The sequence below is a fragment of the Photinus pyralis genome, unplaced genomic scaffold (genome assembly GCF_008802855.1).
Source record: "Photinus pyralis isolate 1611_PpyrPB1 unplaced genomic scaffold, Ppyr1.3 Ppyr1.4_LG3b, whole genome shotgun sequence".
NCBI classification, from domain to species: Eukaryota; Metazoa; Arthropoda; class Insecta; order Coleoptera; family Lampyridae; genus Photinus; species Photinus pyralis.
In genome coordinates, this window is record NW_022170510.1 from 20,670,715 (window position 1) to 20,693,498 (window position 22,784).

General features: G+C 36.8%; 2 long non-coding RNA genes across 3 annotated transcripts; both read left to right on the forward strand.

Annotated features, from left to right (window-relative positions):
- Nucleotides 1–9,409: 9,409 nt before the first annotated feature.
- LOC116167253 lies at nucleotides 9,410–9,992 on the forward strand. Its single transcript, XR_004144492.1, has 2 exons — nucleotides 9,410–9,537; nucleotides 9,687–9,992. It is a non-coding gene; the product is annotated as an uncharacterized LOC116167253 (long non-coding RNA).
- Nucleotides 9,993–13,912: 3,920 nt separating this feature from the next.
- LOC116167498 lies at nucleotides 13,913–16,084 on the forward strand. 2 transcript variants are annotated; one of them, XR_004144553.1, is made up of 4 exons: nucleotides 13,913–14,214; nucleotides 14,279–14,386; nucleotides 14,444–14,535; nucleotides 15,804–16,084. It is a non-coding gene; the product is annotated as an uncharacterized LOC116167498 (long non-coding RNA). The 2 variants fall into 2 exon arrangements; XR_004144552.1 differs by having other exon boundaries at nucleotides 14,142–14,386.
- The last annotated feature ends 6,700 nt before the right edge of the window (nucleotides 16,085–22,784 follow it).

Below are 22,784 nucleotides of genomic sequence, written 5' to 3' on the forward strand. Positions count from 1 at the left end.
ATCCTAGGCCCCTTCTATTCACCTCGCAATCAAACAGGAGAGATGTACCTGGAGTTATTAGAAAATACGATTCATCCTGCATTAGTGGATATACTAGAAAATAACGAGTACTTGGAAAATCGTCTAGTATTTCAGCAAGATGGTGCGCCACCCCACTATGCTGCAGGGGTTCATCAATATTTGGACCAAACGTTTCCAGGACAATGGATTGGAAGAAGAGGAGCTATTGAATGGCCTCCTCGTTCCCCGGACTTAAGTCCGTTAGATTTTTTTTATGGGGGCATTTAAAAACTAGAATGTATGCTAGTCAGCCAACATCGTGAGACAATTTGCGACAAAGAATAATTGATGAATGTCGTCAAATCACCCCAGGAGTTTTGCAAAATGTACGGGAAAGGTTTGAACAAAACCTGTATCATTGTATGGAAGTCGAAGGCCAACATTTTCAACATTTACTTGATTGAGTTTAGCTGTAAGCACTTAAAATAAAATTGATTTAAATCTTAAATCTACATAAAAATACCTTCAAAATAAGGTATCACTCGACCCCCCATTCGATTTAAAATTTTGAGGGCACTTGTCACCCCCGTTATAGCTTTGCCCCCAGGGGGGCGAAACTAGCAAAAAAATGGTTCCCCCTTGGATAAAAAATTGACGGGTCCGAGGATGTTTTCGTAAATGTTTTGAGGTTCCCAAAATAGGCTCTGTTTCGTTTTCAAATGGCCACCCTGTATATTAAATTTGAATTAAATATCTTAACAAATAAAGAAAATTGGGATTGCGTAAATACAAAAGTTGGGTTGCGCATGCGCAATTTTTTTTATTCATCTGCATAGTTACCTGGGGCTTAAGGGACATTTACTAACACAGAAAACCGGGCATTCACATGTTCTGTGTAACAAGAATTATAAAAGAAGCCCTTTTTTAGAAGTTTCATCAGTTTTTGGGCTGTAATTTTTTGCCCCGGTAGTCTACGTAGCTGAAAAACAATAGCGACCTTTCTTATATCCTTAAAAACAGCTGTTTCAATTTTCAAAGCGATCGGACGTTTCTATACAAAGTTATTCAGTTATGAGTTATCGTGCATACGGACAGACGAACAGACAGACGGACAGACAGACAGCAATACAAAATTATAAACAATCTCAAGGATGGTTAATAATGAGAAATACAACTGAAAATGAACTAATTCGTATATCATTAGATAAAGAAAAAAAATCTTCTTTCGATTGGTGTCATTATAAACCCGCTAAGACCTAAATTATCATGGGGAGCAACGATCTGCAAAAAACTTTTTTCCCATGTTAATTGCCTATGTTCGTTTTTGAAATATTTTTATTTTATGCCCGTGTATATAACGAGGTAGGTATATACCTAATAATTCAGAGGTACTTTTAGCAGAGCAGTGCTGCAGCGGCGCTCGGAAAATCGTACCTTCCAGCGTGTCTACCGAGACCTTAGCAACATCACGCGATCGGTAGATCGGTTGTTATCTGTAACCCATTAACCTAATTACGGTTAGTTATACTTATTCAAATAGTCGGAATGAAATCTCCAATTTCGGTTGTACAGCAATACCGTTTTGGTCCTTGGAATGTGAGGTCAAGTGGCGCAATCGGTTATCACGTTGATATTTTCATTAAACTGCACGAGCTTGCCGGTTTGAATCCTGGATTTTTCGTATACCATTAGAGAACTAAAATCTATTAATCGGTAATTAACGGACCTAAAACTTAATAAGATTGATTCCCTCGGATCGATTCACTACGGAATGTAGCGAAAATGTAATACTCCGATTATCGCATAAACTACATTTTTAATCAGACTACGAATTGGTTAATAATGTATTCTTATAAACAGAGTAATAATATACATATCAACTCATGAGACAAAGATTAAAAGTACATAGAATTTCGCTCCTGACAAACGTTGAATCGATTCCCTTTTATTTGAAAGAGGATTATCGAAAATAAATTGTAAATCACTCGATATATACGTACATCAACGATTTCACTGCAATTTTCTTCTACGAATGTGAAAATAATTCAGCCGAAAGCTCTAAAAACTGAGCTATAATTGAAAGGAATGAAACGACACAAAAGACGCAAACTACAACCACGGACGGACGTCTATTCATCATTCTCTTTTATATTTTCCAGCACCTATACAAATGGTGTTTATTGCGAAAGAATGCGCTTGAAAATTTTTGAATCCATTCTCATCTGTGCGAATTTACTACCGTCTTCGTGTTTGTTGTAAAATCAAGTATTCGAGTCGAGTAATAACTATATAATTTTGCACGCATCCCACTGTAGACGGTGACCAACACAATTTTGCTTAAAAAAGATTACTATAATCCATCGTGTTGGGCTTGAGATAAATGAAGTTAAAAGTTTAGTAGTATGGTATATTGCCAAAGACAAACAACCCTTATTTGTATAATAAATTGGGATACCTTTTAAATTTATTTCCTACCATTTACTTTCCACCATATCTGGGTTAGGCGTCTCGTTTAACCGTATGTCAAACAATATTACTTGGTTCAGAAGTTCATAATGACCCACAATCTTCCAAGCTGATCTCCAACATAGTCTTTCTTGAAATTTGGCGAAGATTTCCAAATTTTAGAAAACATAATAGTGGAAGCGGCTGATACAGTTCCCTAGGCTTAAAAATGACGGCAATTATCGATATATTCGCCACTGGTCACGTTTCTGCAATTACATAATCTCCATTTCTCTTATTCTCATTGAAGTAAAAGGGTGGCGCATGGAAGAGCGAAACAGAGTAATTTTCAGGTAGTTCAAAGTAAAATTTCGAAACTAGTAGTTTACAAACCTCGAAAGTGGGTCCGGGCAAACGGACGGGCAGGCTAACGGAGAAAATGCAAACAATAGGACTTTTTCTAATTAAATCTTGGGCACCAATAGCAAAATCTGCCGGGTCGCACAATGGATTAATTGGAAGGATTTAATAAACACATAATTAATCGATTGACAATGACAGAAATTTATTACGACTCATGAAAGAAAAAAAAGCTTACAAAGATTGTTTGGACATATTTTCCCGCAGCCAGGCGGTCGACAAATAAAATATGAAATCTTACTTAGTTTTTTCTCAATAATCCAAAAAATCTGATCGTACCATATGTGTGATAATAGGCGAACTAAAAACAGACACAAATCACACTCGCTGACAGCTTCAGGAAACTTCGCTGTTTATTGAAAAGGATCTTGATAATAAAGAAAAATTTTCAGTGGCTGCTCGAACGGTATAAAGTTTTAACTTAAAAAAATTTTAACTTTAACAAAAGGTCCCACTGTACTACCCCGCTTTCTTTTTCCACTCATTCCTAACCAGACAACACACATTAATCTTCTCACATATATTTGGTGTACCTACTTTTGCATAGATTTATTATTTAAAAAATGACGAACTGCGTCTTCAACAAAACAAATCGGGCTGACTGCCCGTAATTTAGCGTAAAAAAATTACACGCTCTTTTTACTGTTGCGAAACTCGCAGCAGTAGCAGTCTCGTTTTCTTGTTGTCTCTAGTATTTAAGTAAATACCACCTCCACCATAAGATAAATTCCTTCTTCAGGATTTTTAAAAACTCCGCCAATCACAATTATAGTTGATAACGTCAGCTTGTAATGAACGCATCCCCACTTACGCCGAAAATAACTTCGCACAACGTAAAATACCTGCATCTATTAACAGCGATACGAACACGTGTGTTAATTAAATTTCTCCTGACACGCAATGGCCAGACCTGAATTGAATAAATTTCAGAAGCGATATTCTGTTGTACAATAAATGATTATTATTATTATTAAACAAGAATTACGCATTTACAACATTTCTAAAAGGAAAAACCAACACTGATATACAAATTCAAATGAAACGAACTAACTGCTTATTTCGTAAAAAAATAATCCCGTCATTATTTTTGGTGTTTAGACCGAAATAACGCCTACACAACAATACCTATATTTCGTCCAGACGTTGCAGACGCCCCTGGTACACCCTCCTCCGATATTACGCACTTAAAGTGTTGACTTCCACTAATAGATATGTCTCGTCTTCCATTTTCAAGATATTCGGATTTGAAGTTTCGACTCCGACTCCGTTAAATACGTCTTGTCCAGGTGTTACTTTTTTGTCGAGATATGAGGAATTACAAACGACCTCGTCGAGGAGGAGGGTAATGGGCGATGGAAATTAATTCCTTACATTTAGTCGTTGAGACCTTCCATTATAAATACCGTCAAGGATAAAACAAGTTATAAAAACAATCGGGTGTTGCCGTAATGAGGCAATGCGGCATAAAACAAGTTGGCTTACGCTTGTGTTTGCCTGGTAACTGGAAACACGATTGGAGAGCGCATGGTGGTAACGCAGTAACCCTGGAGGAGAAAATATCGTACAGGAAACGCTTTCTTTCGAATAGCGTATATGTGAGACTTTTTTTAGCGCATTTTTTAAGAATTAAAAAAAATGTGCTATTGTTTGCGTTTTGTCCGTCCGTCCGTCCCGACCCACTTCTACCGTTTTGAACTACTTCTAGGTGAATGGTCATAAAGTCCTGGAATTGTTTGCAGTAGGTAGCCTATACCTTGAAGATGTGCCAGACGGTCATCAAATATCGCTGTCTAAAAGCCCCCCCCCCCCCACGAATTACTTCCGAGATGCTGTTTTTGAAAGTAAAACGTGCATAGCTTTTACATACGACAACCAATTGGTCTCAGATTTTGCATACGCATGCCTTTAGTGGTGTCAAGTTAAACTTTAGAAAATGGGGGGGGGGGAGGTAAACACATGTTCTAATTTTTTAATTCTAATTAAAGGTCTCAACGAAAGGAACCGTTTTCTACCAACTGCTGTCCTTCTTTCTGTCCTCTTATCCTTCATGGTACTCTAATGAAAGGTCTCAACGAAAGGAATTAATTTCTACCAACCATAGCATAGCCTTCCTCCTCGACCTCTTATCGTCATCGGGTATATTCCCTTATACCTCAAGAACGAATTTTCGGAAGAGGGTACTCACAAAGGGCGATTGAGACGTCTGCAAAAAATATATCCATTGGTGACGTCAAAACAAAAGCTATTTCAGTTTAAAAAAATGCGGTTTATCTGCACAAGAGTTGTGCACAATTTATAGATACTTGTTTAATTGTTCTTTTCTGGTTATCTTTGCAGTTGTTCTGGATGATTTAGAAGTTGATCACCTTCTATATCCAACTTGATTTTAATAGCAAATTAACGTTGAAATCTTTTTTTTAAATAATAATCGTACTTTATGCACTACTACACTATTAAACTTAAGGGGCGAGTTTACAAACCGAAGCTCTGATATGTCGACGAATTACAATCCTACTCTTTCAAATAAATTAAAGAACCTTTCCTGGACCTCTAGCCTACATTATTTGAAAACGCCGTCGATGTTCAGAGATTACTGCATGAAGAATACATTACCATAGGCACGATCAGCGTACGTTGGTTCGGAAAGCGTACCACAAGTCCATTTTACACGGATATCTTAATGCTTTTAATTCCGCACTTTACCAATATCGATTCGTTCGTGCAAAATACACTTCAACTTTCATTTTTTATATTGTTGCTGTGGTAACTACAAAATTTAATTGTGTTTTTTCGTCGGAACTCGGTGTATATAATTTTAAATACGAAATAGACGCACTCTGAAAAATTTAGCGTTTAGTTTGATAAATACAGTTCATGGATATCGGTCTTTTTCCTCATCTCCCTAAAAAAACACACCTGTATTACATCCGCTATTAAACCTTGACTCCGCGTAAATTAACACGCCATTTCTTAACGTTTCGCAATTAAATCGCTTATCCGAACTTTACACCTTAACCGAAAACTAATTCTATTGCAAAACCGCGGACGAGATGTACACGCTACACCTCTCTCCAGCTCGTTGTGCACTTCGCTATTTATATAAGACCAAAGCGGAACCAACGAAGTTTTCTCGATCAGCGTCCCTTTTAAACCAATAGTAGATTAGCATCATTTGTTTACACTACAATTTGATCTCGGTCAAAATGGACCCACCGAAATAGGAGAGTTCACTGCTACCTTGGCAACCAATCGAGCGTTAATAACGTGGCTCGTCCTTACTATCCGTACAAAATGGTATAGGTACATGCAATTTTATCCATATATAAAATTTGGCAAAATTGAAATGCAAAGCGGCCTCCCGTTACAAACTTCAGTAGGACTATTGGATCTCGTGTTCTTGAAGTCCCGTTTATTATGGTAATTCCAGGTTGGGTTGGGCATTATTATTGCATTATTTACGGATGAGAAACCAGTAAACTTTTCAGCAAATGAAAAAACTACCTATGAATCAAGTTTTCGATTAAATGTATGCTGTAAATGTGAAAACACGGTTGCAGGGAAGCAACAGATTTACGTATACGCGTACTAACAAACTAAACAGAAAATTCGATATCAATTCAACTGCGGTTACTCGGCAGCGTGTCAGTATCAATTATTCATCTCGACGAACATTTTATCATTGGCATATCGGATTCTTTTCTCAACGATTTGGGAATTGATACGGGTTTGCATGAAACTTCGCATTACTTGGCCGAAGTTCAATGTAAGCTTAGGTCAAATTTCTAACTGCGATCGATTGAAACAACACGCAACGCCCTTCCTGATTTTATTCCGTTCCTTCTTTGCTATTTTAGATTTTGTTTTTCACGTCTTCTTTCTCTGCAAGCGAGTTTAATTTATTTAGCCAATTTTTTAACGCTTGCCGTGGGAAGTCGCTTTAATCACGCTAATGTTTTTCAATTACAAACAAAAATTTTTTAATCGGGATAACAAATCCTTTAGTTGCGAATTTTATATATGTATATACTGCAGTTTGTCATGTTTGAAAATAATATTCATGTTGTACAGAAACAAAATTGCACGCACAATTTTAGAAGTCATGTAAAGGTATTAGTATTTGCACGCACCTAACTAAAAATTTAAAAAATGCCCAACCTAGAACAGCACAATTTTAACGAAGGCAATATAACCCCATGAATCTCGGCAATATTATTTTATCGTTAATGATCTAACGCAACTTAATACTTAATGAATTTAATTTTACGTTACACGTTCACATTTTAACGTTCAATTGATTTGGTGGAGTTCAACAGCATCTAAATTTCATTTGGAGCATACGTTCTTATTTCACTTATCGGGATCTTGTAAGAAAAACTTATTCTGAGTCATGCGAAAACGCTTCAATAATAAATAGTATATTAAGAGACAATGGCACGACGCGTAACGTAGCGTACATGTTTATTCCATGATTGCAATGGACATGTCACTTGACGTTTGCTTATAAAAGCATCGTCTCGGTAAATAAAAAGACTTCGGTTGTAGCAGATAATAAAACCGTCTATTCAATGGCTTGTTGCAAAAGCAGAAGAAAAGTTGGTAGGTGCAAAATCCAAATCCAGTAAAATCTGTAAAGAATATGAAAAGTTGTTTTCGTGGATGAATAGGGAGTAGTTTTAAAACACTTTTGATTTAAAGGCCCTATTTCGCACGCATTTGAGTGTTTAAAACGGAGATTGTGATTCAAGTATAATAAAAAAATAGTACATTGAAATACAAGTGCAGAAACGGTATTATTGAAAAACGAGTATAAATGTAGGAACACGAGCGCCAGCGAGTGTTCCTATTATACGAGTTTTTCAATGACCGTTTCGGCATGCGTGTTTCATACTATTTTTTCTACGAAAGTGAAAAGTTCTTCTCTAGAAATTAGAAATTTAAACTAGTCAGATAACGGCAGAAAATCATGTAGTCTGATCGTAGTTGGATGTTTCAATTGTAAATGATCAAGTAAGCCGGTTGCCATGACAAAACATAATTGTTTGAAAAATCGTAAATTTAAGTCAAACAATTTGTGGCGTAGTGAAGAAGTGTTAAGATTGATTTTGACGAAACTGAAGATGAAGAAGGTATGTGCACCCCGCCGGACGTTGCGGAAATGGCTAATGCGGTTTCGCATGAATTGTTACCCCAAAAGTCTAAGCAGCGTTTCGGAAAGGAGCGTTTTCATAAGAGAACAAATCGCTAAGTTTTTGGGAGAAGCGCCTGATGAAACATTTGGTTACGTTGCGCTAATAAGCCCCCCCAGGTATGATCATGAAATTGATAGAAATGGATAGAGGACACCTTAATTACACGTTATCAGTTAAAAAATTTGCGGAAGAAGCCTTACATTTTTCACAATCTTCATTCAAAGTTCACTTCATTTCGTCGTAAGTGAGGTTATATTACTCCAAATTTCATGATTGTTTTTCAGTTGGTACTGGTGTGCTTAACATTCCTGAGTGCCAACTTTAGTTAGTTTCTTAAGAGGTTATGTTATTTTTCCACGATTTAATTAACTTTAAACAATGGTATACAACTTTATACATGTGTTTTTAATTATACCATAATAACAGTAAGTAGTTCTCTACATCCTACATTGCTAAGCAGCGATTCATGGAAAATGCGAGTGATGTTCCTTCCCCTCTCGACCGTATTAGGCGGTGTATGCTAAGCGGTGATTGATACGAAAAAGGCGTTCCAAGTTAAGCGGCGATCGCTAACGTAGCTGCGATCCATGGAAAATGCGAGAGATGTTCCTTCCCCTCTCGATCGTATTAGGCGGTGGATGCTAAGCGGTGGTCGATACGAAAAAGGCGTTCCAAGTTAAGCGGCGATCGCTAACGTACCTGCGATCCATGGAAAATGCGAAAGATGTTCCTTCCCCTCTCGACCGTATTAGTCGGTGGATGCTAAGCGGCGATTCATATGAAACATGCAGGAAGTGCCCGGGTTTCCCCTCTCGGTGATCGATACCAAGAAATTGTTGCCACATGCAACCTTCTCTACGACATCCTTCTTCCCTAATGCATTCAAGTTTAGACTGTATACGCTTCAAAAAGTGGTGTTATTAAAATGTCAGTCACATGGAAGTGTCGCTTATTTGGTGTTTAAGTCAAACAAAACCTAAAATTGTATTGTATATTATACCTGTTGTACTACTTTTATTACATTCTATTAATTTACACGTTAAATCCAGCATATTTCCTTTTAGTAGACGAAGAAGTTAACATAACCTCCTACAAAAATTTACTGTCACCTTTGTTTATTAGTGGAATAAGAGCTATCACATAAAATTTTTCAGTTTCGCCAACTTAAGAATTACAAAATATACGTAAAATAACACCAGATTTCCAGAAAATGAGGTGAACTTTTAATTAAGATTGTGGAAAATTTAGGCCCTCTTCCGCAAATTTTTTTAATCTAAACGTGTTATTAAGGTGTCCTCTATCCATTTCTATCAATTTCATGATCATACCTGGGGGGCTTATTAGCGTAACGTACCCCCAAAGGACAACATTAACCGATGTCTATCCCGTGTTTTTACTAACAATTTAGGGGTACAGTGCTCCTGGATGGGCCACAGAGGCAATTTCAAGGTTCAAAACCTCACGATCATGAACGCTATTATTGGTAAGACGGCACATTTCAAATTTTACGATTAACAATTATAATTGACTAGATATTAGTAGTAGTGTTTTTGTAAGCCTTAGTTTATTGTAAAAAAATTAATCCCACATTTATTTCAATTAAGATTACTGATTCATATTTTGTTTGTTTAGAAGTGGTAATGCTGCGCTACAATAGCTTAATTCAACTCAGCGATCTTGAGCGAAATGTGGGAGAATGGTTTCGTCTTAGCAAACAAAGACTGCAGCGAGGCAAGGAAAAGGATAAGGAAAATGTCAACAATTCGTAGTATACGTTTGTCCTGAAGCAATATTTAAGAATTCATTTTATTTATTTTCCTGTTGATTGTTGTTTTTTATAAATTGTATTTTTTTTATATTAATATGGTATTACCTAGGTATATTATTTATACGTATATGTATTATAAATTTTTTGAAATAGAAAACATTTTGGTGATATTTAATTTCACTTTTAATTCGTAATTTTTACTGAATTACCAGGTCGCATGTGAGTAACTTTTTTGGTATTTTGGTATCAAATCTACTTAAGAAATATTTCACCTGTACAGTGCAAGTAAGTTAAATTGGAAGAACAATTTATATTACAAGGATATATTAAACAAAGAAGCATGAGTGTAACATTATGCATTGCATATTTATGTAAAAGTAAGTTACCTGTGATGTAAAATGTGACATAACAAATCTAAAAATATGTAGCATGTTTATCAATGTAATGTAACAATGTTTACTGGGGACATGGCCGATAGGATCGGTATCAACCCCTGATTAACCGATTCGGGAATGTACCTATAGGTATCATCCATGTGCTCCAGATCTTCGAGCTGGATTTCCGCTATAATTTCTCGCAACCTTTCGGTGCCCATTCTGAACGCATTCCAGCTTGCGCTCCGGAATTCCCACTGCACGTAATTGTGGTCGCTAATGTTTCCTGTTGCAGAACTTCCCAATCGTTCACTCTCGTCCGAACTCAAGCAACACATCAACTTCACTGAATTAAAATATAACGAAATGTCAAGGCCAAATTTAGAAAAATGATGGAGTAATATTGTTTACTTAAGAACGTGCAAGTGTGTCAAGTTACTATTGAAATTTTAGATAAAACCACAGACAACATATGTTATCTTATGCTATTGCAATGCATAGACCTCCGTCTACCGCAACGGAACTGTTTCCATTCGGATTTAACAAATACATTAATGATATTAAACAAAAAGCGGATTTTTACTCGCTAGTAGGGGACCTGAACCCAAGAATACAATTATTTTACTCTTTGCCTGAACCTAGATATCTTGCGCGACGAAATTAATGCTTTAAACTACTTGGACATTCAGAGCATAACAATATGTCAACCATCAACCACTATAGAAGATCTAAGATTGTCATGTCTTGACTATATTTATATGTACATACAACATCGATTAGGTACTTCATTATGAATCTTTCGTGTTAAGAATTAGAATTACGGATCAGTATGCAAACATAATTAACGTGAAAATGCATGAGGAATTTGTTGCCAACTCAAAATTGATTGCTAACCGTAAAAATTTATTTTTTCCGGTAATACATTATACCTATAAGTATTTAAAACGTGATCTGAATAATGATTCGTGGCTATTCGTGAATAACTAAAGGGTTTTAGTTAAATTTAAGAACCGTGACGTACTATATGTAGAGCAATGTCGACCATTTATAGATTTGGACTATGGATATGGATTTGTAACATACAGAAATCAACTAAACTTACTTCTTAAAGCAACAAAAGTCAAGTTAACCAAAATAAAAATTCTGGAGGTCTATGGAAGTTGTTCATCCAATTTTCGATTCAGATTAAGGTGGCGTTTACAAAAAGTGCAAAAGTTGCGTTGTGATTTCCTAATAACTTTGTTTCGAGGTAAAAAAATAAATTTCTGTTAACGACCGATGGATGCTGAGGGTTTAAGCTTGTGAATGAAGTTAAATTTGATTTGATTTTTTTATCAGTGTGTGATAAAAATGAAAATATATATTTTATATGGTAGGTTTTTAAGAACTTCTTTCTTAAATAACGGCGAAAATGCAGGAATTAGCTAAATAATTTTTGTTTCATGCAAATGTCGGAAGATTATATATTTGAATGAATGTTATTTCAACCAAAACTATATACCAAAAAGGAAGTTATTGTGGAAACAAATTTCCACTCTTTCAATGTAAACGCCACCTTAAAGTCACTAAATATAGAAAATACCGCAATCCATTGGGCTCGTGTGTTAGAGAGAGAACGCATGATTTTTGCCCAAAAATGGCGGAAGTTACCAGATTCTAGTAACTTTAATGTTAGGGATTGTTCCACCAGGAGATATCTATATATATTTTTACTAGCTGACCCGACGGACGTTGTCCGCTTTCCTAGCTATGCATACCTAATCAATTTGAACTGGAATAAATAATAACAAAAAATTATTTCAAGAAATTTACTGTGCCTAGCGCAGGTAACACCCGCCCCACCTGCGCATGCACGATTCTGCCCTTTTATGTCTAAGAATATGTGTACCAAATTCGGTTCCAATCGGTTCAACCGTTTAGCCGGAAAAGAGATTTTTACACACTTTCCCCAAAATCTCCCCATCTCTCCCCAGAATAATAAAAAATAAACGCACTTCTATGTAGTGTATTCGCTTGGCCACTGGCGCAACATAATCCCGGGGCTTCAGTTTTTAACTTAAAAGCCTTGCAATGTGGACAGACAAAGTTCATTGGTCTAATAGCAACGATTTACTGTAAACTGTAATCGATTGTTACGTGAGAATTAAATGCAGCTCGATAGGGATTAAAGGGGACATTGCTGCTCGTCAGTTTGACGTACTCGTATATACCGGGGGGTGCACGGTAAGTAGGAACATGGGGATTTAACATGGGAAATTAGTTTTATGCAATATCCTGCCCTCCTGTACATTTTACAGAAAAAAATTGTAGACTTTAAAGTTGTTCAGAATTAAAAGGTGCATACAAAACTGTTTTTAGTAGCAATAGCCATGACTTTTTTTTTTTTTACTTACACTAAGGTACTATAATATCACAGTTTCTGAACACACAACACAAGACAGGCGTGATTACATTTACTTATTTACTACACAAATATACATAAAGACAAAAATTTAAAAATATCACAGATGGTTTGCAATGCCAATTTGTTGGATGAACGCGAGAGTATTTTTACATTGCTCTTCATTTTTGAAGTTATTTTCCCATATCGGGTTTATATTAAATATCACACGTACATTCATATACTGCGGACAAATAGAAATAATGTGATGTGGTGTTAAATTAACACCACATTGTTCGCATAATGGCCGTTCTTCACCTGCCAACAAATACCCCTGAGTGAGAGCAGTATGCCCCAGACGGAGTCTGTACAGCCTGATCAAGTTCAAACGTCTAACGTCGATATAGAATAGCGGATCCAGACTAGGTTTGATCCTTTTCAAAGCCGTATCAGACTCCGACCACTGCTCACTCCACCGCTCATAGATTTTACTTTTCACAAGTCCACGCCGTGCAGTAGATGACATACTCGTGAAGTCAATATTCTCCAATTGGAGGTGGTTTAATACCTCTCTAGCCCTAACACCTAACGATCTACATCTGTATAGACGAGCAATGGTAGTCGCATCAGTAAGAGATCTAAAATTTGGATGTTTATCATCTAACCTTACTTTTATATAGTAGTTTGCAACAATCTGTTTCCGGCGAAGAGCTAGAGGGGGAATATTTGCCTCGACGTAGAGCGATGGAACTGGACTTGTTGGATATGCTCCCAAAGAATATCGAATAGCCAGGTTCTGAATCTTATCAAGTTCCCCAAGCAAAGCATTATTGCCACACGTAGAATACGCTGCACATCCATAATCCATCCTTGATAGGATGAGGGCCTTATATATATCCAGTAGGGTCTTAGGGTGAGCTCCCCACCTATGATGAGCGAGAACTCTCATGATGTTCAGCGATTTTCTACATGTAGCAGTAACATTATTTAAATGCTTTGACCACCGTAATTCCCGGTCAAAGGTAAGCCCGAGAAACTTGACTTCCTGAACAACACTGATTACACGATCATTCATTAGTAGCACAGGATCATAGTGCGGTCTACGGAGTCGGCAAAAGTGGACAGCCTTTGTCTTTTCCTCCGACAGCACAAACCCGACCGCATTGGCGTTACTACAGATTTTGTTTATGGCCACTTGTAGACTTCGAGTTATTGCACCGACCGTCTTACCAGAACAACAAACCATTAAATCATCAACATACAAGCATTTATCAATCATCCCCTCAACACCTTTAGCTATTTCGTTTATGGCGATGCCAAACAGGGAACAGCTAAGTGTTGACCCCTGCGGCACACCATTTTCTAAAACATACTCTTTTGAGTGGATGTCACCGATTCTTACAACAAACTTTCTGTTCTCTAGAAAGGATTGTATAAATTTTGGTAACTTCCCTCGAAGATTGTATTTATACATATTCTGCAATATTCCATATCACCAAGTCATGTCGTAAGCGCCCTTTATATCAAAGAAAACCGCAAGCAGGTGTTCACCACTGTCAAATGCACTCAGAATTCTATCGGTCAATTTGACCAAATGGTCAGCCGTTGCCCGTCCCTTCCGAAAACCCGTTTGATAAGGTACGTATATATTATTATCTTCAAGAAATGTTTGCAGCCGCACATTAACCATTTTCTCTAGCAGTTTTCCCAAGCAAGACGTTAAACTAATTGGGCGATAACTTTGTGCCAGCAACGGATCTTTTCCAGGTTTCGGTATAGGAATGACAACGGCCTGTTTCCATTCCGAGGGGTAAGTATGTTCATTCCAACAAATATTAAAGAAATCTAATACTTTGTTGCATTTCAGGAGTACAGTGATGAAACATCTGGTTGTGGATTTCGTCTTCTCCCGGTGAACATGACTTGGTGTTACGGATAGCGATATTCAACTCTTCTAAGGTAAACGGAGTATTATAATTTAAGTTTTCCTTAGTATCAAAAATAATAGGATTGGATTCTTTATGTTGTTTAGTGTGAAGAAATGTATCCGCATAATTTTTGGAGCTACTAACTTGGTAAAATTGGGTTGCTATGATATCCGATATATCCTCTGGTTTGTTTGTGATTTGTCCCTCTGAATCTCGCAAGAAGGCCAGACTATTGCAACCAATTTTACCTGATACGGCTCCAACCTTTTTCCACACTTCCTTGCTAGTAGTGTCCGGTGTAATCGTGGACACGTATTGATTCCAGGAGCTCCTCTGTGCTTCCAGTATTTTTCGGCGACACTCCGAACGACGTTTCTTAATAGTATATTAAGATACAAGTGTATAATCAAGTCTTTAAAGCACGCGCAACGAGTTTAAGGGCACGACGCAAAGCGGAGTGCCTTTAACGTTGCAAGTGCTTTAAAGACCAATTATACACGTGTATCTTATAGTATTTTTATTATACCTGCAGTATAATTTAAAAATAGGAAATACAATGAAATCATATTGACGTTATACTCGAATACATGTTTAATTAAGTGGGCTGGGTGTTCGTAATTTCACGATTGCCATGGAAATGTCACTTGACGTTTGCTTATAAAAATCATCGTCTTTGTGAATAAACGATTTCCGTTGAAAAACATAATACACCGCCCATTAAATCGATTGTTGTAAAATCTAAACAAACGTTGGTAGGTGTAAAATCCAACTCCAGTAAAGCCTATTATAAAGAATATGAAAAGTTGTTTCCATGGATGAATAGGAAGTTACTTACGAAAACAGTCTTAAATGCATCCATAATGCTGGCATATATGAAGGAAATGTCAAAGGTATTTAAATCTTCTATCTTTTGGTGCATTCATTCAAAACTTCGAACAATGCTGCGATTAAAAAGTAGAACAGATTTGGAAGCATACCCTAAATTATGCGCGTTTGTGAAAGCTTCAACCAAAGGATAGGTACAAAAGCCAAAGAAATGTTCTGCATTTACAGAAAGCGACCTAAGAGGAGTTTTTATTTCATCCAGATGACAGTTTCAAAAGTCATACTTGAAGTATCGTTACTTAGCAACTTTAAAGCACGTGTGTTTTAAAGGCCCTTTTTCGCACGCATTTGAGTGTTTAAAACTGAGATTGTGATTCAGGTATAATAAAAAAATTATTAAATTGTCCAACGTAGGATTACGTCTAAATCTATATAAGGCTTGATTTTTTAATGATATTTTTTCTTTTATTTCAGACGACCACCACGGAACCATTTTTGCTTTATTGCCAGGTTTGGATTTTGGAATACTGGCGTTCGCAGCGTCTAATATAGCAGATGTAAGAGTTTTTAAACTTAAGCTATCTAGGGCTGGAGGGACGAACTTACTTGCAAAAAGTTCCCAATCTGCTTGTGGGATCTTAAATCTAGCCACTGATCTTATCGTGGGATTTTTGCCTCTAACAGAAATGATTATGGGAAAATGATCGCTGTGATGGAGATCAGTTTCCACCTCCCATTCAAAATTACAGTATATATTTGGAGACCATATAGAAAGATCAATTGCGTCGAATGTTCCGGATCTCACGTTGAAAAACGTGGCCGAACCGTTATTCAAGATACTTAAGTTATCGTTTTCTATGAGTTCCAATAACTCTTTGCCTCGGGCATCATTTGAGGTAGAGCCCCAAACAATTTTGTGGGAATTGAAATCTCCGACAAGAACAAAGGGTGTTGGGAGCTGATTTATAATTTGTCTAATTTGTTCTACTTCATATGCTGTATTAGGAACGTAGATGTTACAAAGTGTAAAAGTTTTAACAATTTCAAATTGTACTGCTACAGCTTGGTAAGTTGTATTTAATTCAACCCTTTTATATGGTGTGCCTTTTCTAATGAGAAAAGCCACTCCTCCACAGGCTCTTTCAGGTGAGTAAAAATCTTTCCTTACCAGACTGAAATTTTTTATATTGTATTTTGATCTCGGTTTCAGGTGCGTCTCTTGAAGAGCAATACACAATGGGGTATACTTTTGAATTAAGAGTTTCAGTTCGTTGAAATTGTTAGATAGTCCCCGACAGTTCCATTGGATAATTTTTGTTGTATCCATTTTAAAAGTAAGTAGAAACAAACACAGTAGAATAATTTAACATGTAAATAAAATAAAAAATTACAGTGTATATGGGACTATTACAAACAATTAACAGTTTCACATGATAGACAAAGACAAGAAAACATATCACAGATGTAATCACAGATTAAATTTACTGACTAAAAATTTGCGGATCACCTGCCGTTTTACGAGGCATTCTGGGCTTGCCTTTTGGCCAACCTTTCTTTTTCTTTTGTTGTTTGGCCTCCTGCACTGTCTGCGAATCGACAGAGGTGATGCTGGAGGACCTTGTCCTAGCTAATGACATCCTACGCTTTGACCCTCGCGTTTCCACGTCCATGGTCTCAACTTCCGATGCAGTGGTCGGCTCTAAGAACTGAATACTTGTTTCGCTTACTTGCGAGATAGGCTTTGATTTATGAAGTCCAGATGCATGTCGAGAAAGTTGTTCGATTTTGGTGGTAAGTACCTTCATGCAACTTTTCATCTCTTCCTGTATTATTTTTCTGATTTCAGGCACAGTATTAGAGTGATTTGAAGGTGACGCAGCGGTTATCTGCGCGAATGACATGCTAGGCACCACTAGGGTGTCCACCTTTTTCTTCGCCTCAGGGTACGACAACTTGTGCAATATCTTTACTTCCTGAATTTTCATTTCCTGCTTGTAAACTTCGCAGGATTTTGCAATTGCTTTATGGGGTCCTTTACAATTTGGGCACTCCACAGGAATTTCACATAGAGTACCCTCGTGCGGGGATTTTCCACACACACATCTCTTCTCCTGTTTACAGTTTGTGGCGGAGTGTCCAAAACGCTGACAGTTGAAGCATCTTAAGGGGTTAGGTATGTAAGGACGTACTTGCAATGTATAAAATGCGGCCATTATTGATTTAGGTAAACGCGGAACGTTGAAGGTAAGAATGTGGTTAGGAGTATCGTGAAACTCTCCGTCGCGTTTCGTTCTTATACGCCTACCGCCAATGACACCCTGGGATTGTAAATTTTCCATTATCTCTTCAATGGTACAATTTAACAAGTCCTTACAATACACGACTCCCTTTGACGTGTTCAAAGCCATATGAGGTTCTACTTTCACCTCGAATTCACCAAGTCGCTTCGCTTTCAAAAATTGTTTAGATTGCTTGCTAGTTCGGGTTTCTATTAGTAATTCACCTTTCACTTTCTTTACATTTTTGACTTCTCCCAATAATCCATACAAAGACTTACTTATAAGGAAAGGACTTACGTTATTGAAGTCGCCTTCCTTCCTTTTTACAACCAGGAACCGGGGCACAGATTCCTCCGTCTCTCTGGTTGTGTTTTCCCGCATCGGGGGAAAAACCTCATCATCTGCTAGAGTTATGGTGGCACAAGTACGAGGATTGGAGCCACCATCCAATTCCTCGTTGGACCGAGCTTCCTGACGGTTCCGAAGGGGGTCCGGCCCAGACACCCCACCGCCCGAGTGGTTTGGATTATTTAAACTTTCCATACCTTTTTTTTGCATTTTATAGCTACTGCCAGCTGTGCAGGGTGGAAAACTGAAACGGTGACAACAACGGAGCCCTGCCGAATCACTACTACCTTCATGATTTCGTTGCGTCACCAGGATACCTACTATCAGCGCCGAGCAGTCGCTTGATAACGGTCGGGTGAGGCCTGCCCGTTCCGCCTCCTTCCCGACCGGCACTGGGGACCATTCGAACCCCCGCGCCGTAATGTTCGATCGCGAAAAACCTGAATCCATAGCCATGTCAGTTGCGTTTTTATGCTACCGCCAGCACATCTACCGGCCGCCCCTAACATAGAGAACAGACGCCGACCCAGTAGCCGCCGACTATGGGACAGACGCTACTGGGATTTTGAAATACATGAAACACGAGGTACAGGACACTATAACCACCACAGAAAGAAAAACAAACGACCTGGGATAGCTTAGCTTCACCACTGCTGGCAACAGTGGTTACTGAGCCCCCCCACCACGACAAGGTGCTTCCCTTGGAGGGGCCATGACTTTTGTTGTTTTATGAATTGCTACTAATAACAGAAATGTTGAAATTTATTTTTAAATTTGTGGGTATACCAAAAGCTTAATCAAACATGTAATAGTTATTTATGTATTAAGGGCATAATAGTGATGTTTATATTCTCGAGGGCGACAAGTTAAAGCTTTTTAGTCGCCTGAGAGTATAAACATCAGCTTATGCCCGTGGTACATACAAAATTTTATGTTTTACAAATAATTTTCTTCGTCAAAGTAAATATTCCTTTACAAAATAATTCATAATGTTTGATTAAGTATGCGTAGTTCGAATTTGTTAATATGATTGAAACCATCCAAACGTCAAACGTAATTTTAAATAATTCAATTCATCGTGAATGAGCAAGAAGTTCCAGAAACTATACGAAATAAGGCCAATCTTGTGATTTAGTAAGGTATTGACAATTAATAATTGACGTTTCTAATTTTCAATTACCTGCAAATATTTGTTTGTTTTGTCATTAAATATGAATGAGTTACTATGGTGATACTTAATGCCGCGTATCACAGATATAAAATGTGCTATGATAGGTTAGTAAGACATAATAGTATATTAAGATACAAGTGTATAATCAAGTCTTTAAAGCACGCGCAACGAGTTTAAGGGCACGACGCAAAGCGGAGTGCCTTTAACGTTGCAAGTGCTTTAAAGACTAATTATACACGTGTATCTTATAGTATTGTTTATTATACCTGCAGTATAATCTAAAAATAGGAAATACAATGAAGTCATATTGATGTTATACTCGAATACATGTCTAATTAAGTGGGCTGGGTGTTCGTAATTTCACGATTGCCATGGAAATGTCACTTGACGTTTGCTTATAAAAATCATCGTCTTTGTGAATTAAACGATTTCCGTTGAAAAAGATAATACACCGCCCATTAAATCGATTGTTGTAAAATCTAAACAAACGTTGGTAGGTGTAAAATCCAACTCCAGTAAATCCTATTATAAAGAATATGAAAAGTTGTTTCCATGGATGAATAGGAAGTTACTTACGAATACAGTCTTAAATGCATCATAATGCTGGCATATATGAAGGAAATGTCAAAGGTATTTAAATCTTCTATATTTTGGTGCATTCATTCAAAACTAAAGCAATGCTGCGATTAAAAAGTGGACCAGATTTGGAAGCATACCCTAAATTACGCGCGTTTGTCAAAGCTTCAACAAAAGGATAGGTACAAAAGCCAAAGAAATGTTCTGCATTTACAGAAAGCGACTTAAGAGGATTTTTTATTTCATCCAGATGACAGTTTCAAAAGTCATCTTGAAGTATCGCTACTTAGCAACTTTAAAGCACGTGTGTTTTAAAGGCCCTTTTTCGCACGCATTTGAGTGTTTAAAACGGAGATTGTGATTCAGGTATAATAAAAAACAGTTTTGTATGCACCTTTTAATTCTGAACAACTTTAAACTCTACAGTTTTTTCTGTAAAATGTACAGGAGGGCAGGATATTGCATAAAACTAATTTCCCATGTTAAGTCCCTATGTTCCTACTTACCGTGCACCATCCGGTATGTTTGACTTGTAGGATTACGAATTCTGCGACCTAAGTTAGTACCATGCTGGTACGTCTAATTAGTAGCATCTCGAAAAAACTAAAATTCAACTGAAAATAGAAATTAACTCTCTAGTGTTTCTGTATAACTATGTATACCACGTGTTTAATGTATCAACACTTACCAAAAATGGATATTAGGTACATCAAACTTTTAATATAAAAGGCGTGATTGCGGTGAAATAACATCGACATTTCTCAAAAAACTCACTGAAATCTGGATAAACTTTCCGATCGAATTGACAGCATACAAATTAATTGTTTGACGGATATATGCCGATCGATGTAGCTGTTAAAACAATTGCTGCCGCACGTTCTAAAGTTATTGCGTGACCAGAAGAAACAGGGATTCATTTTTATATATAGAGATAAAACATGACAGTATTATAAAGTTAGGTTATAAAAAATTACAGCTATTCAGATTTTATTTGTCAATTTTCTTAAGTTGGCAGCAAATTTGCCCAAAAATGGCGGATGATTGCGGTCTTAGACTATGAAAGAGAGATTGCGGTACTTTCTAATTTCTATATCTAGTGACTTTACGCCACCTTAACAGACTGAGACCTCTGGTGGCAAGATTTTCTAATTTACTTATATCACAGATTATATCTGTGCTTATATGCAACGATATGTTTCTCATATTTGTAATTAAAAAAATTGTGCGAACTACATTTTTGTTGTTCATTGTCCTTTCGAAGATCCTATACAAGTTTTTATGTCAAAAATTGAATTTGCAGGGGTAATCTTCAAATTATTATTCGAAAACGGCGAGAGGATTTGCAAAAGAGTTTTCACTGTTTTATTAAGGAAAGATCGAATTTTCTTACGGTATGCGTAATCGTCTAAAAAAGTGAGACTACTTCATTTTGTCAAAGCTCTCAACTTTTACATTTTTAAATATCAGTATCACCATTTTTTCAATTGGCACCCCCCCCCCTTTTTCTTCACTGTTGTTTTCCTTTTTCCGAAACCTTTAACTTGATACAACATGTCCAAGGCTGCTTCAAGCGATTTCCGAGATATTCCATGTTTTAATTACCTACTTCTTGTAACAAATTGAAAAAAAAAATTAAGTCTCTTTGAATATCATTAAGCGATGCAGTTGGATTTGCAGTAAAATAAGCCAGTAATAGTTATTTCTTGCTCTTCAGAGTCTACCACAGGCTTTCTTTTTTGTATTTTTGTTTGCAACATACCGTTATTCCTGCAATTTTTGTAATAATTTGCAAATTGTAGCCTCTCTGTGGGCCGCGCCTTGTCAGGTTATCTTTCCGAAACAAGACGACAAATACTGGCCTTTATTCGATTACCTACATTCAACGTGTATTAATATTAAATTCAAAAAATCTTCATTAGTGTAACCCAAACGAGCCATTATTGACGAGAAATAAAAGTTGAAAACTGTTCAAGAAGCGAAAATTTGACGTTTAGACGTTATCATAATAAAAAACACTCGTAAAAACAACATAACATCAATCGACTTAATTTTTTTTTCAATTTGCTACAAGAAGTGACTATTATCGCCGCCAAAAGAGAAGAGCCCTGCGTCATCAATGTACGAATGCATAAATCCAAGGTGTTGATACTTACATCTCAAAAATTTGCGCAACCCAAAAAAGGACAGAGAACGAAACAAGTTCTTGGGATATAATAGACGTGCGCTTTTGAAAAGCTAAATGTAATGAAAAGAGATAACCTATAACGCTTGTCAAGTTTAACATGCAGATTTGATGCTGATTTGACCAACGTCGTAATACTCCTAATTATTTTCAAATTTTCCATAACCTCTTTTGCTCTTCGTTTTCTTCGATTTTGTATAAATAAGCAGGGCTCTTCTCTTGTGGCGGCGATAATAACATGGAATATCTCGGAAACCGTTTAAAGCAGCCTTTGACATTTTGTATCAAATTAAAGGTCTCGGAAAAAGCAAAACCGCAGTGAAGAAAAAAATAGGGGGTGCCATCTAAAAAAACGGTGTTACGGATATTTAAAAATTTAAAAGTTGAGAGCTTTGACAAAATGAAGACAGTCTCACTTTTTTATACGGTTACGCATACCATAAGAAAATTCCATCTTTCCCTAATAAAGCAGTGAAAACTGTTTTGCAATATCTCAAATAATTTCAAATAATAAATTTTTAAAATTACTCATGCAAATTCAATTTTTGACATAAAAACTTGAATATCGCCGAAGCCCTTGGAGCAAAGGGTCAACTATGTGGTATGTATGGATGTACTCCAAATTCGACGTAAAATCCTAAATGTAGAAAAAATAGGGGGTCCCTATTTAAAATAACAAAGTTGATAGCTTCTTCCAGTATTTCCGGAAGTGGCGCCATCTTGATAACATTTTAGTTCAATTCATCATGTTCATTTTCAAAAGGTTCTCCACATCTTTTTAACTGACACCCGTCAAGAATGACCCTGTATAAAATATTAAAGAATTTACTGTGGCTATAAATTGTTGGGATTCTTCGATCTTCAGGTCATCAATTAATTTATGGTAGGCCCCATACTTT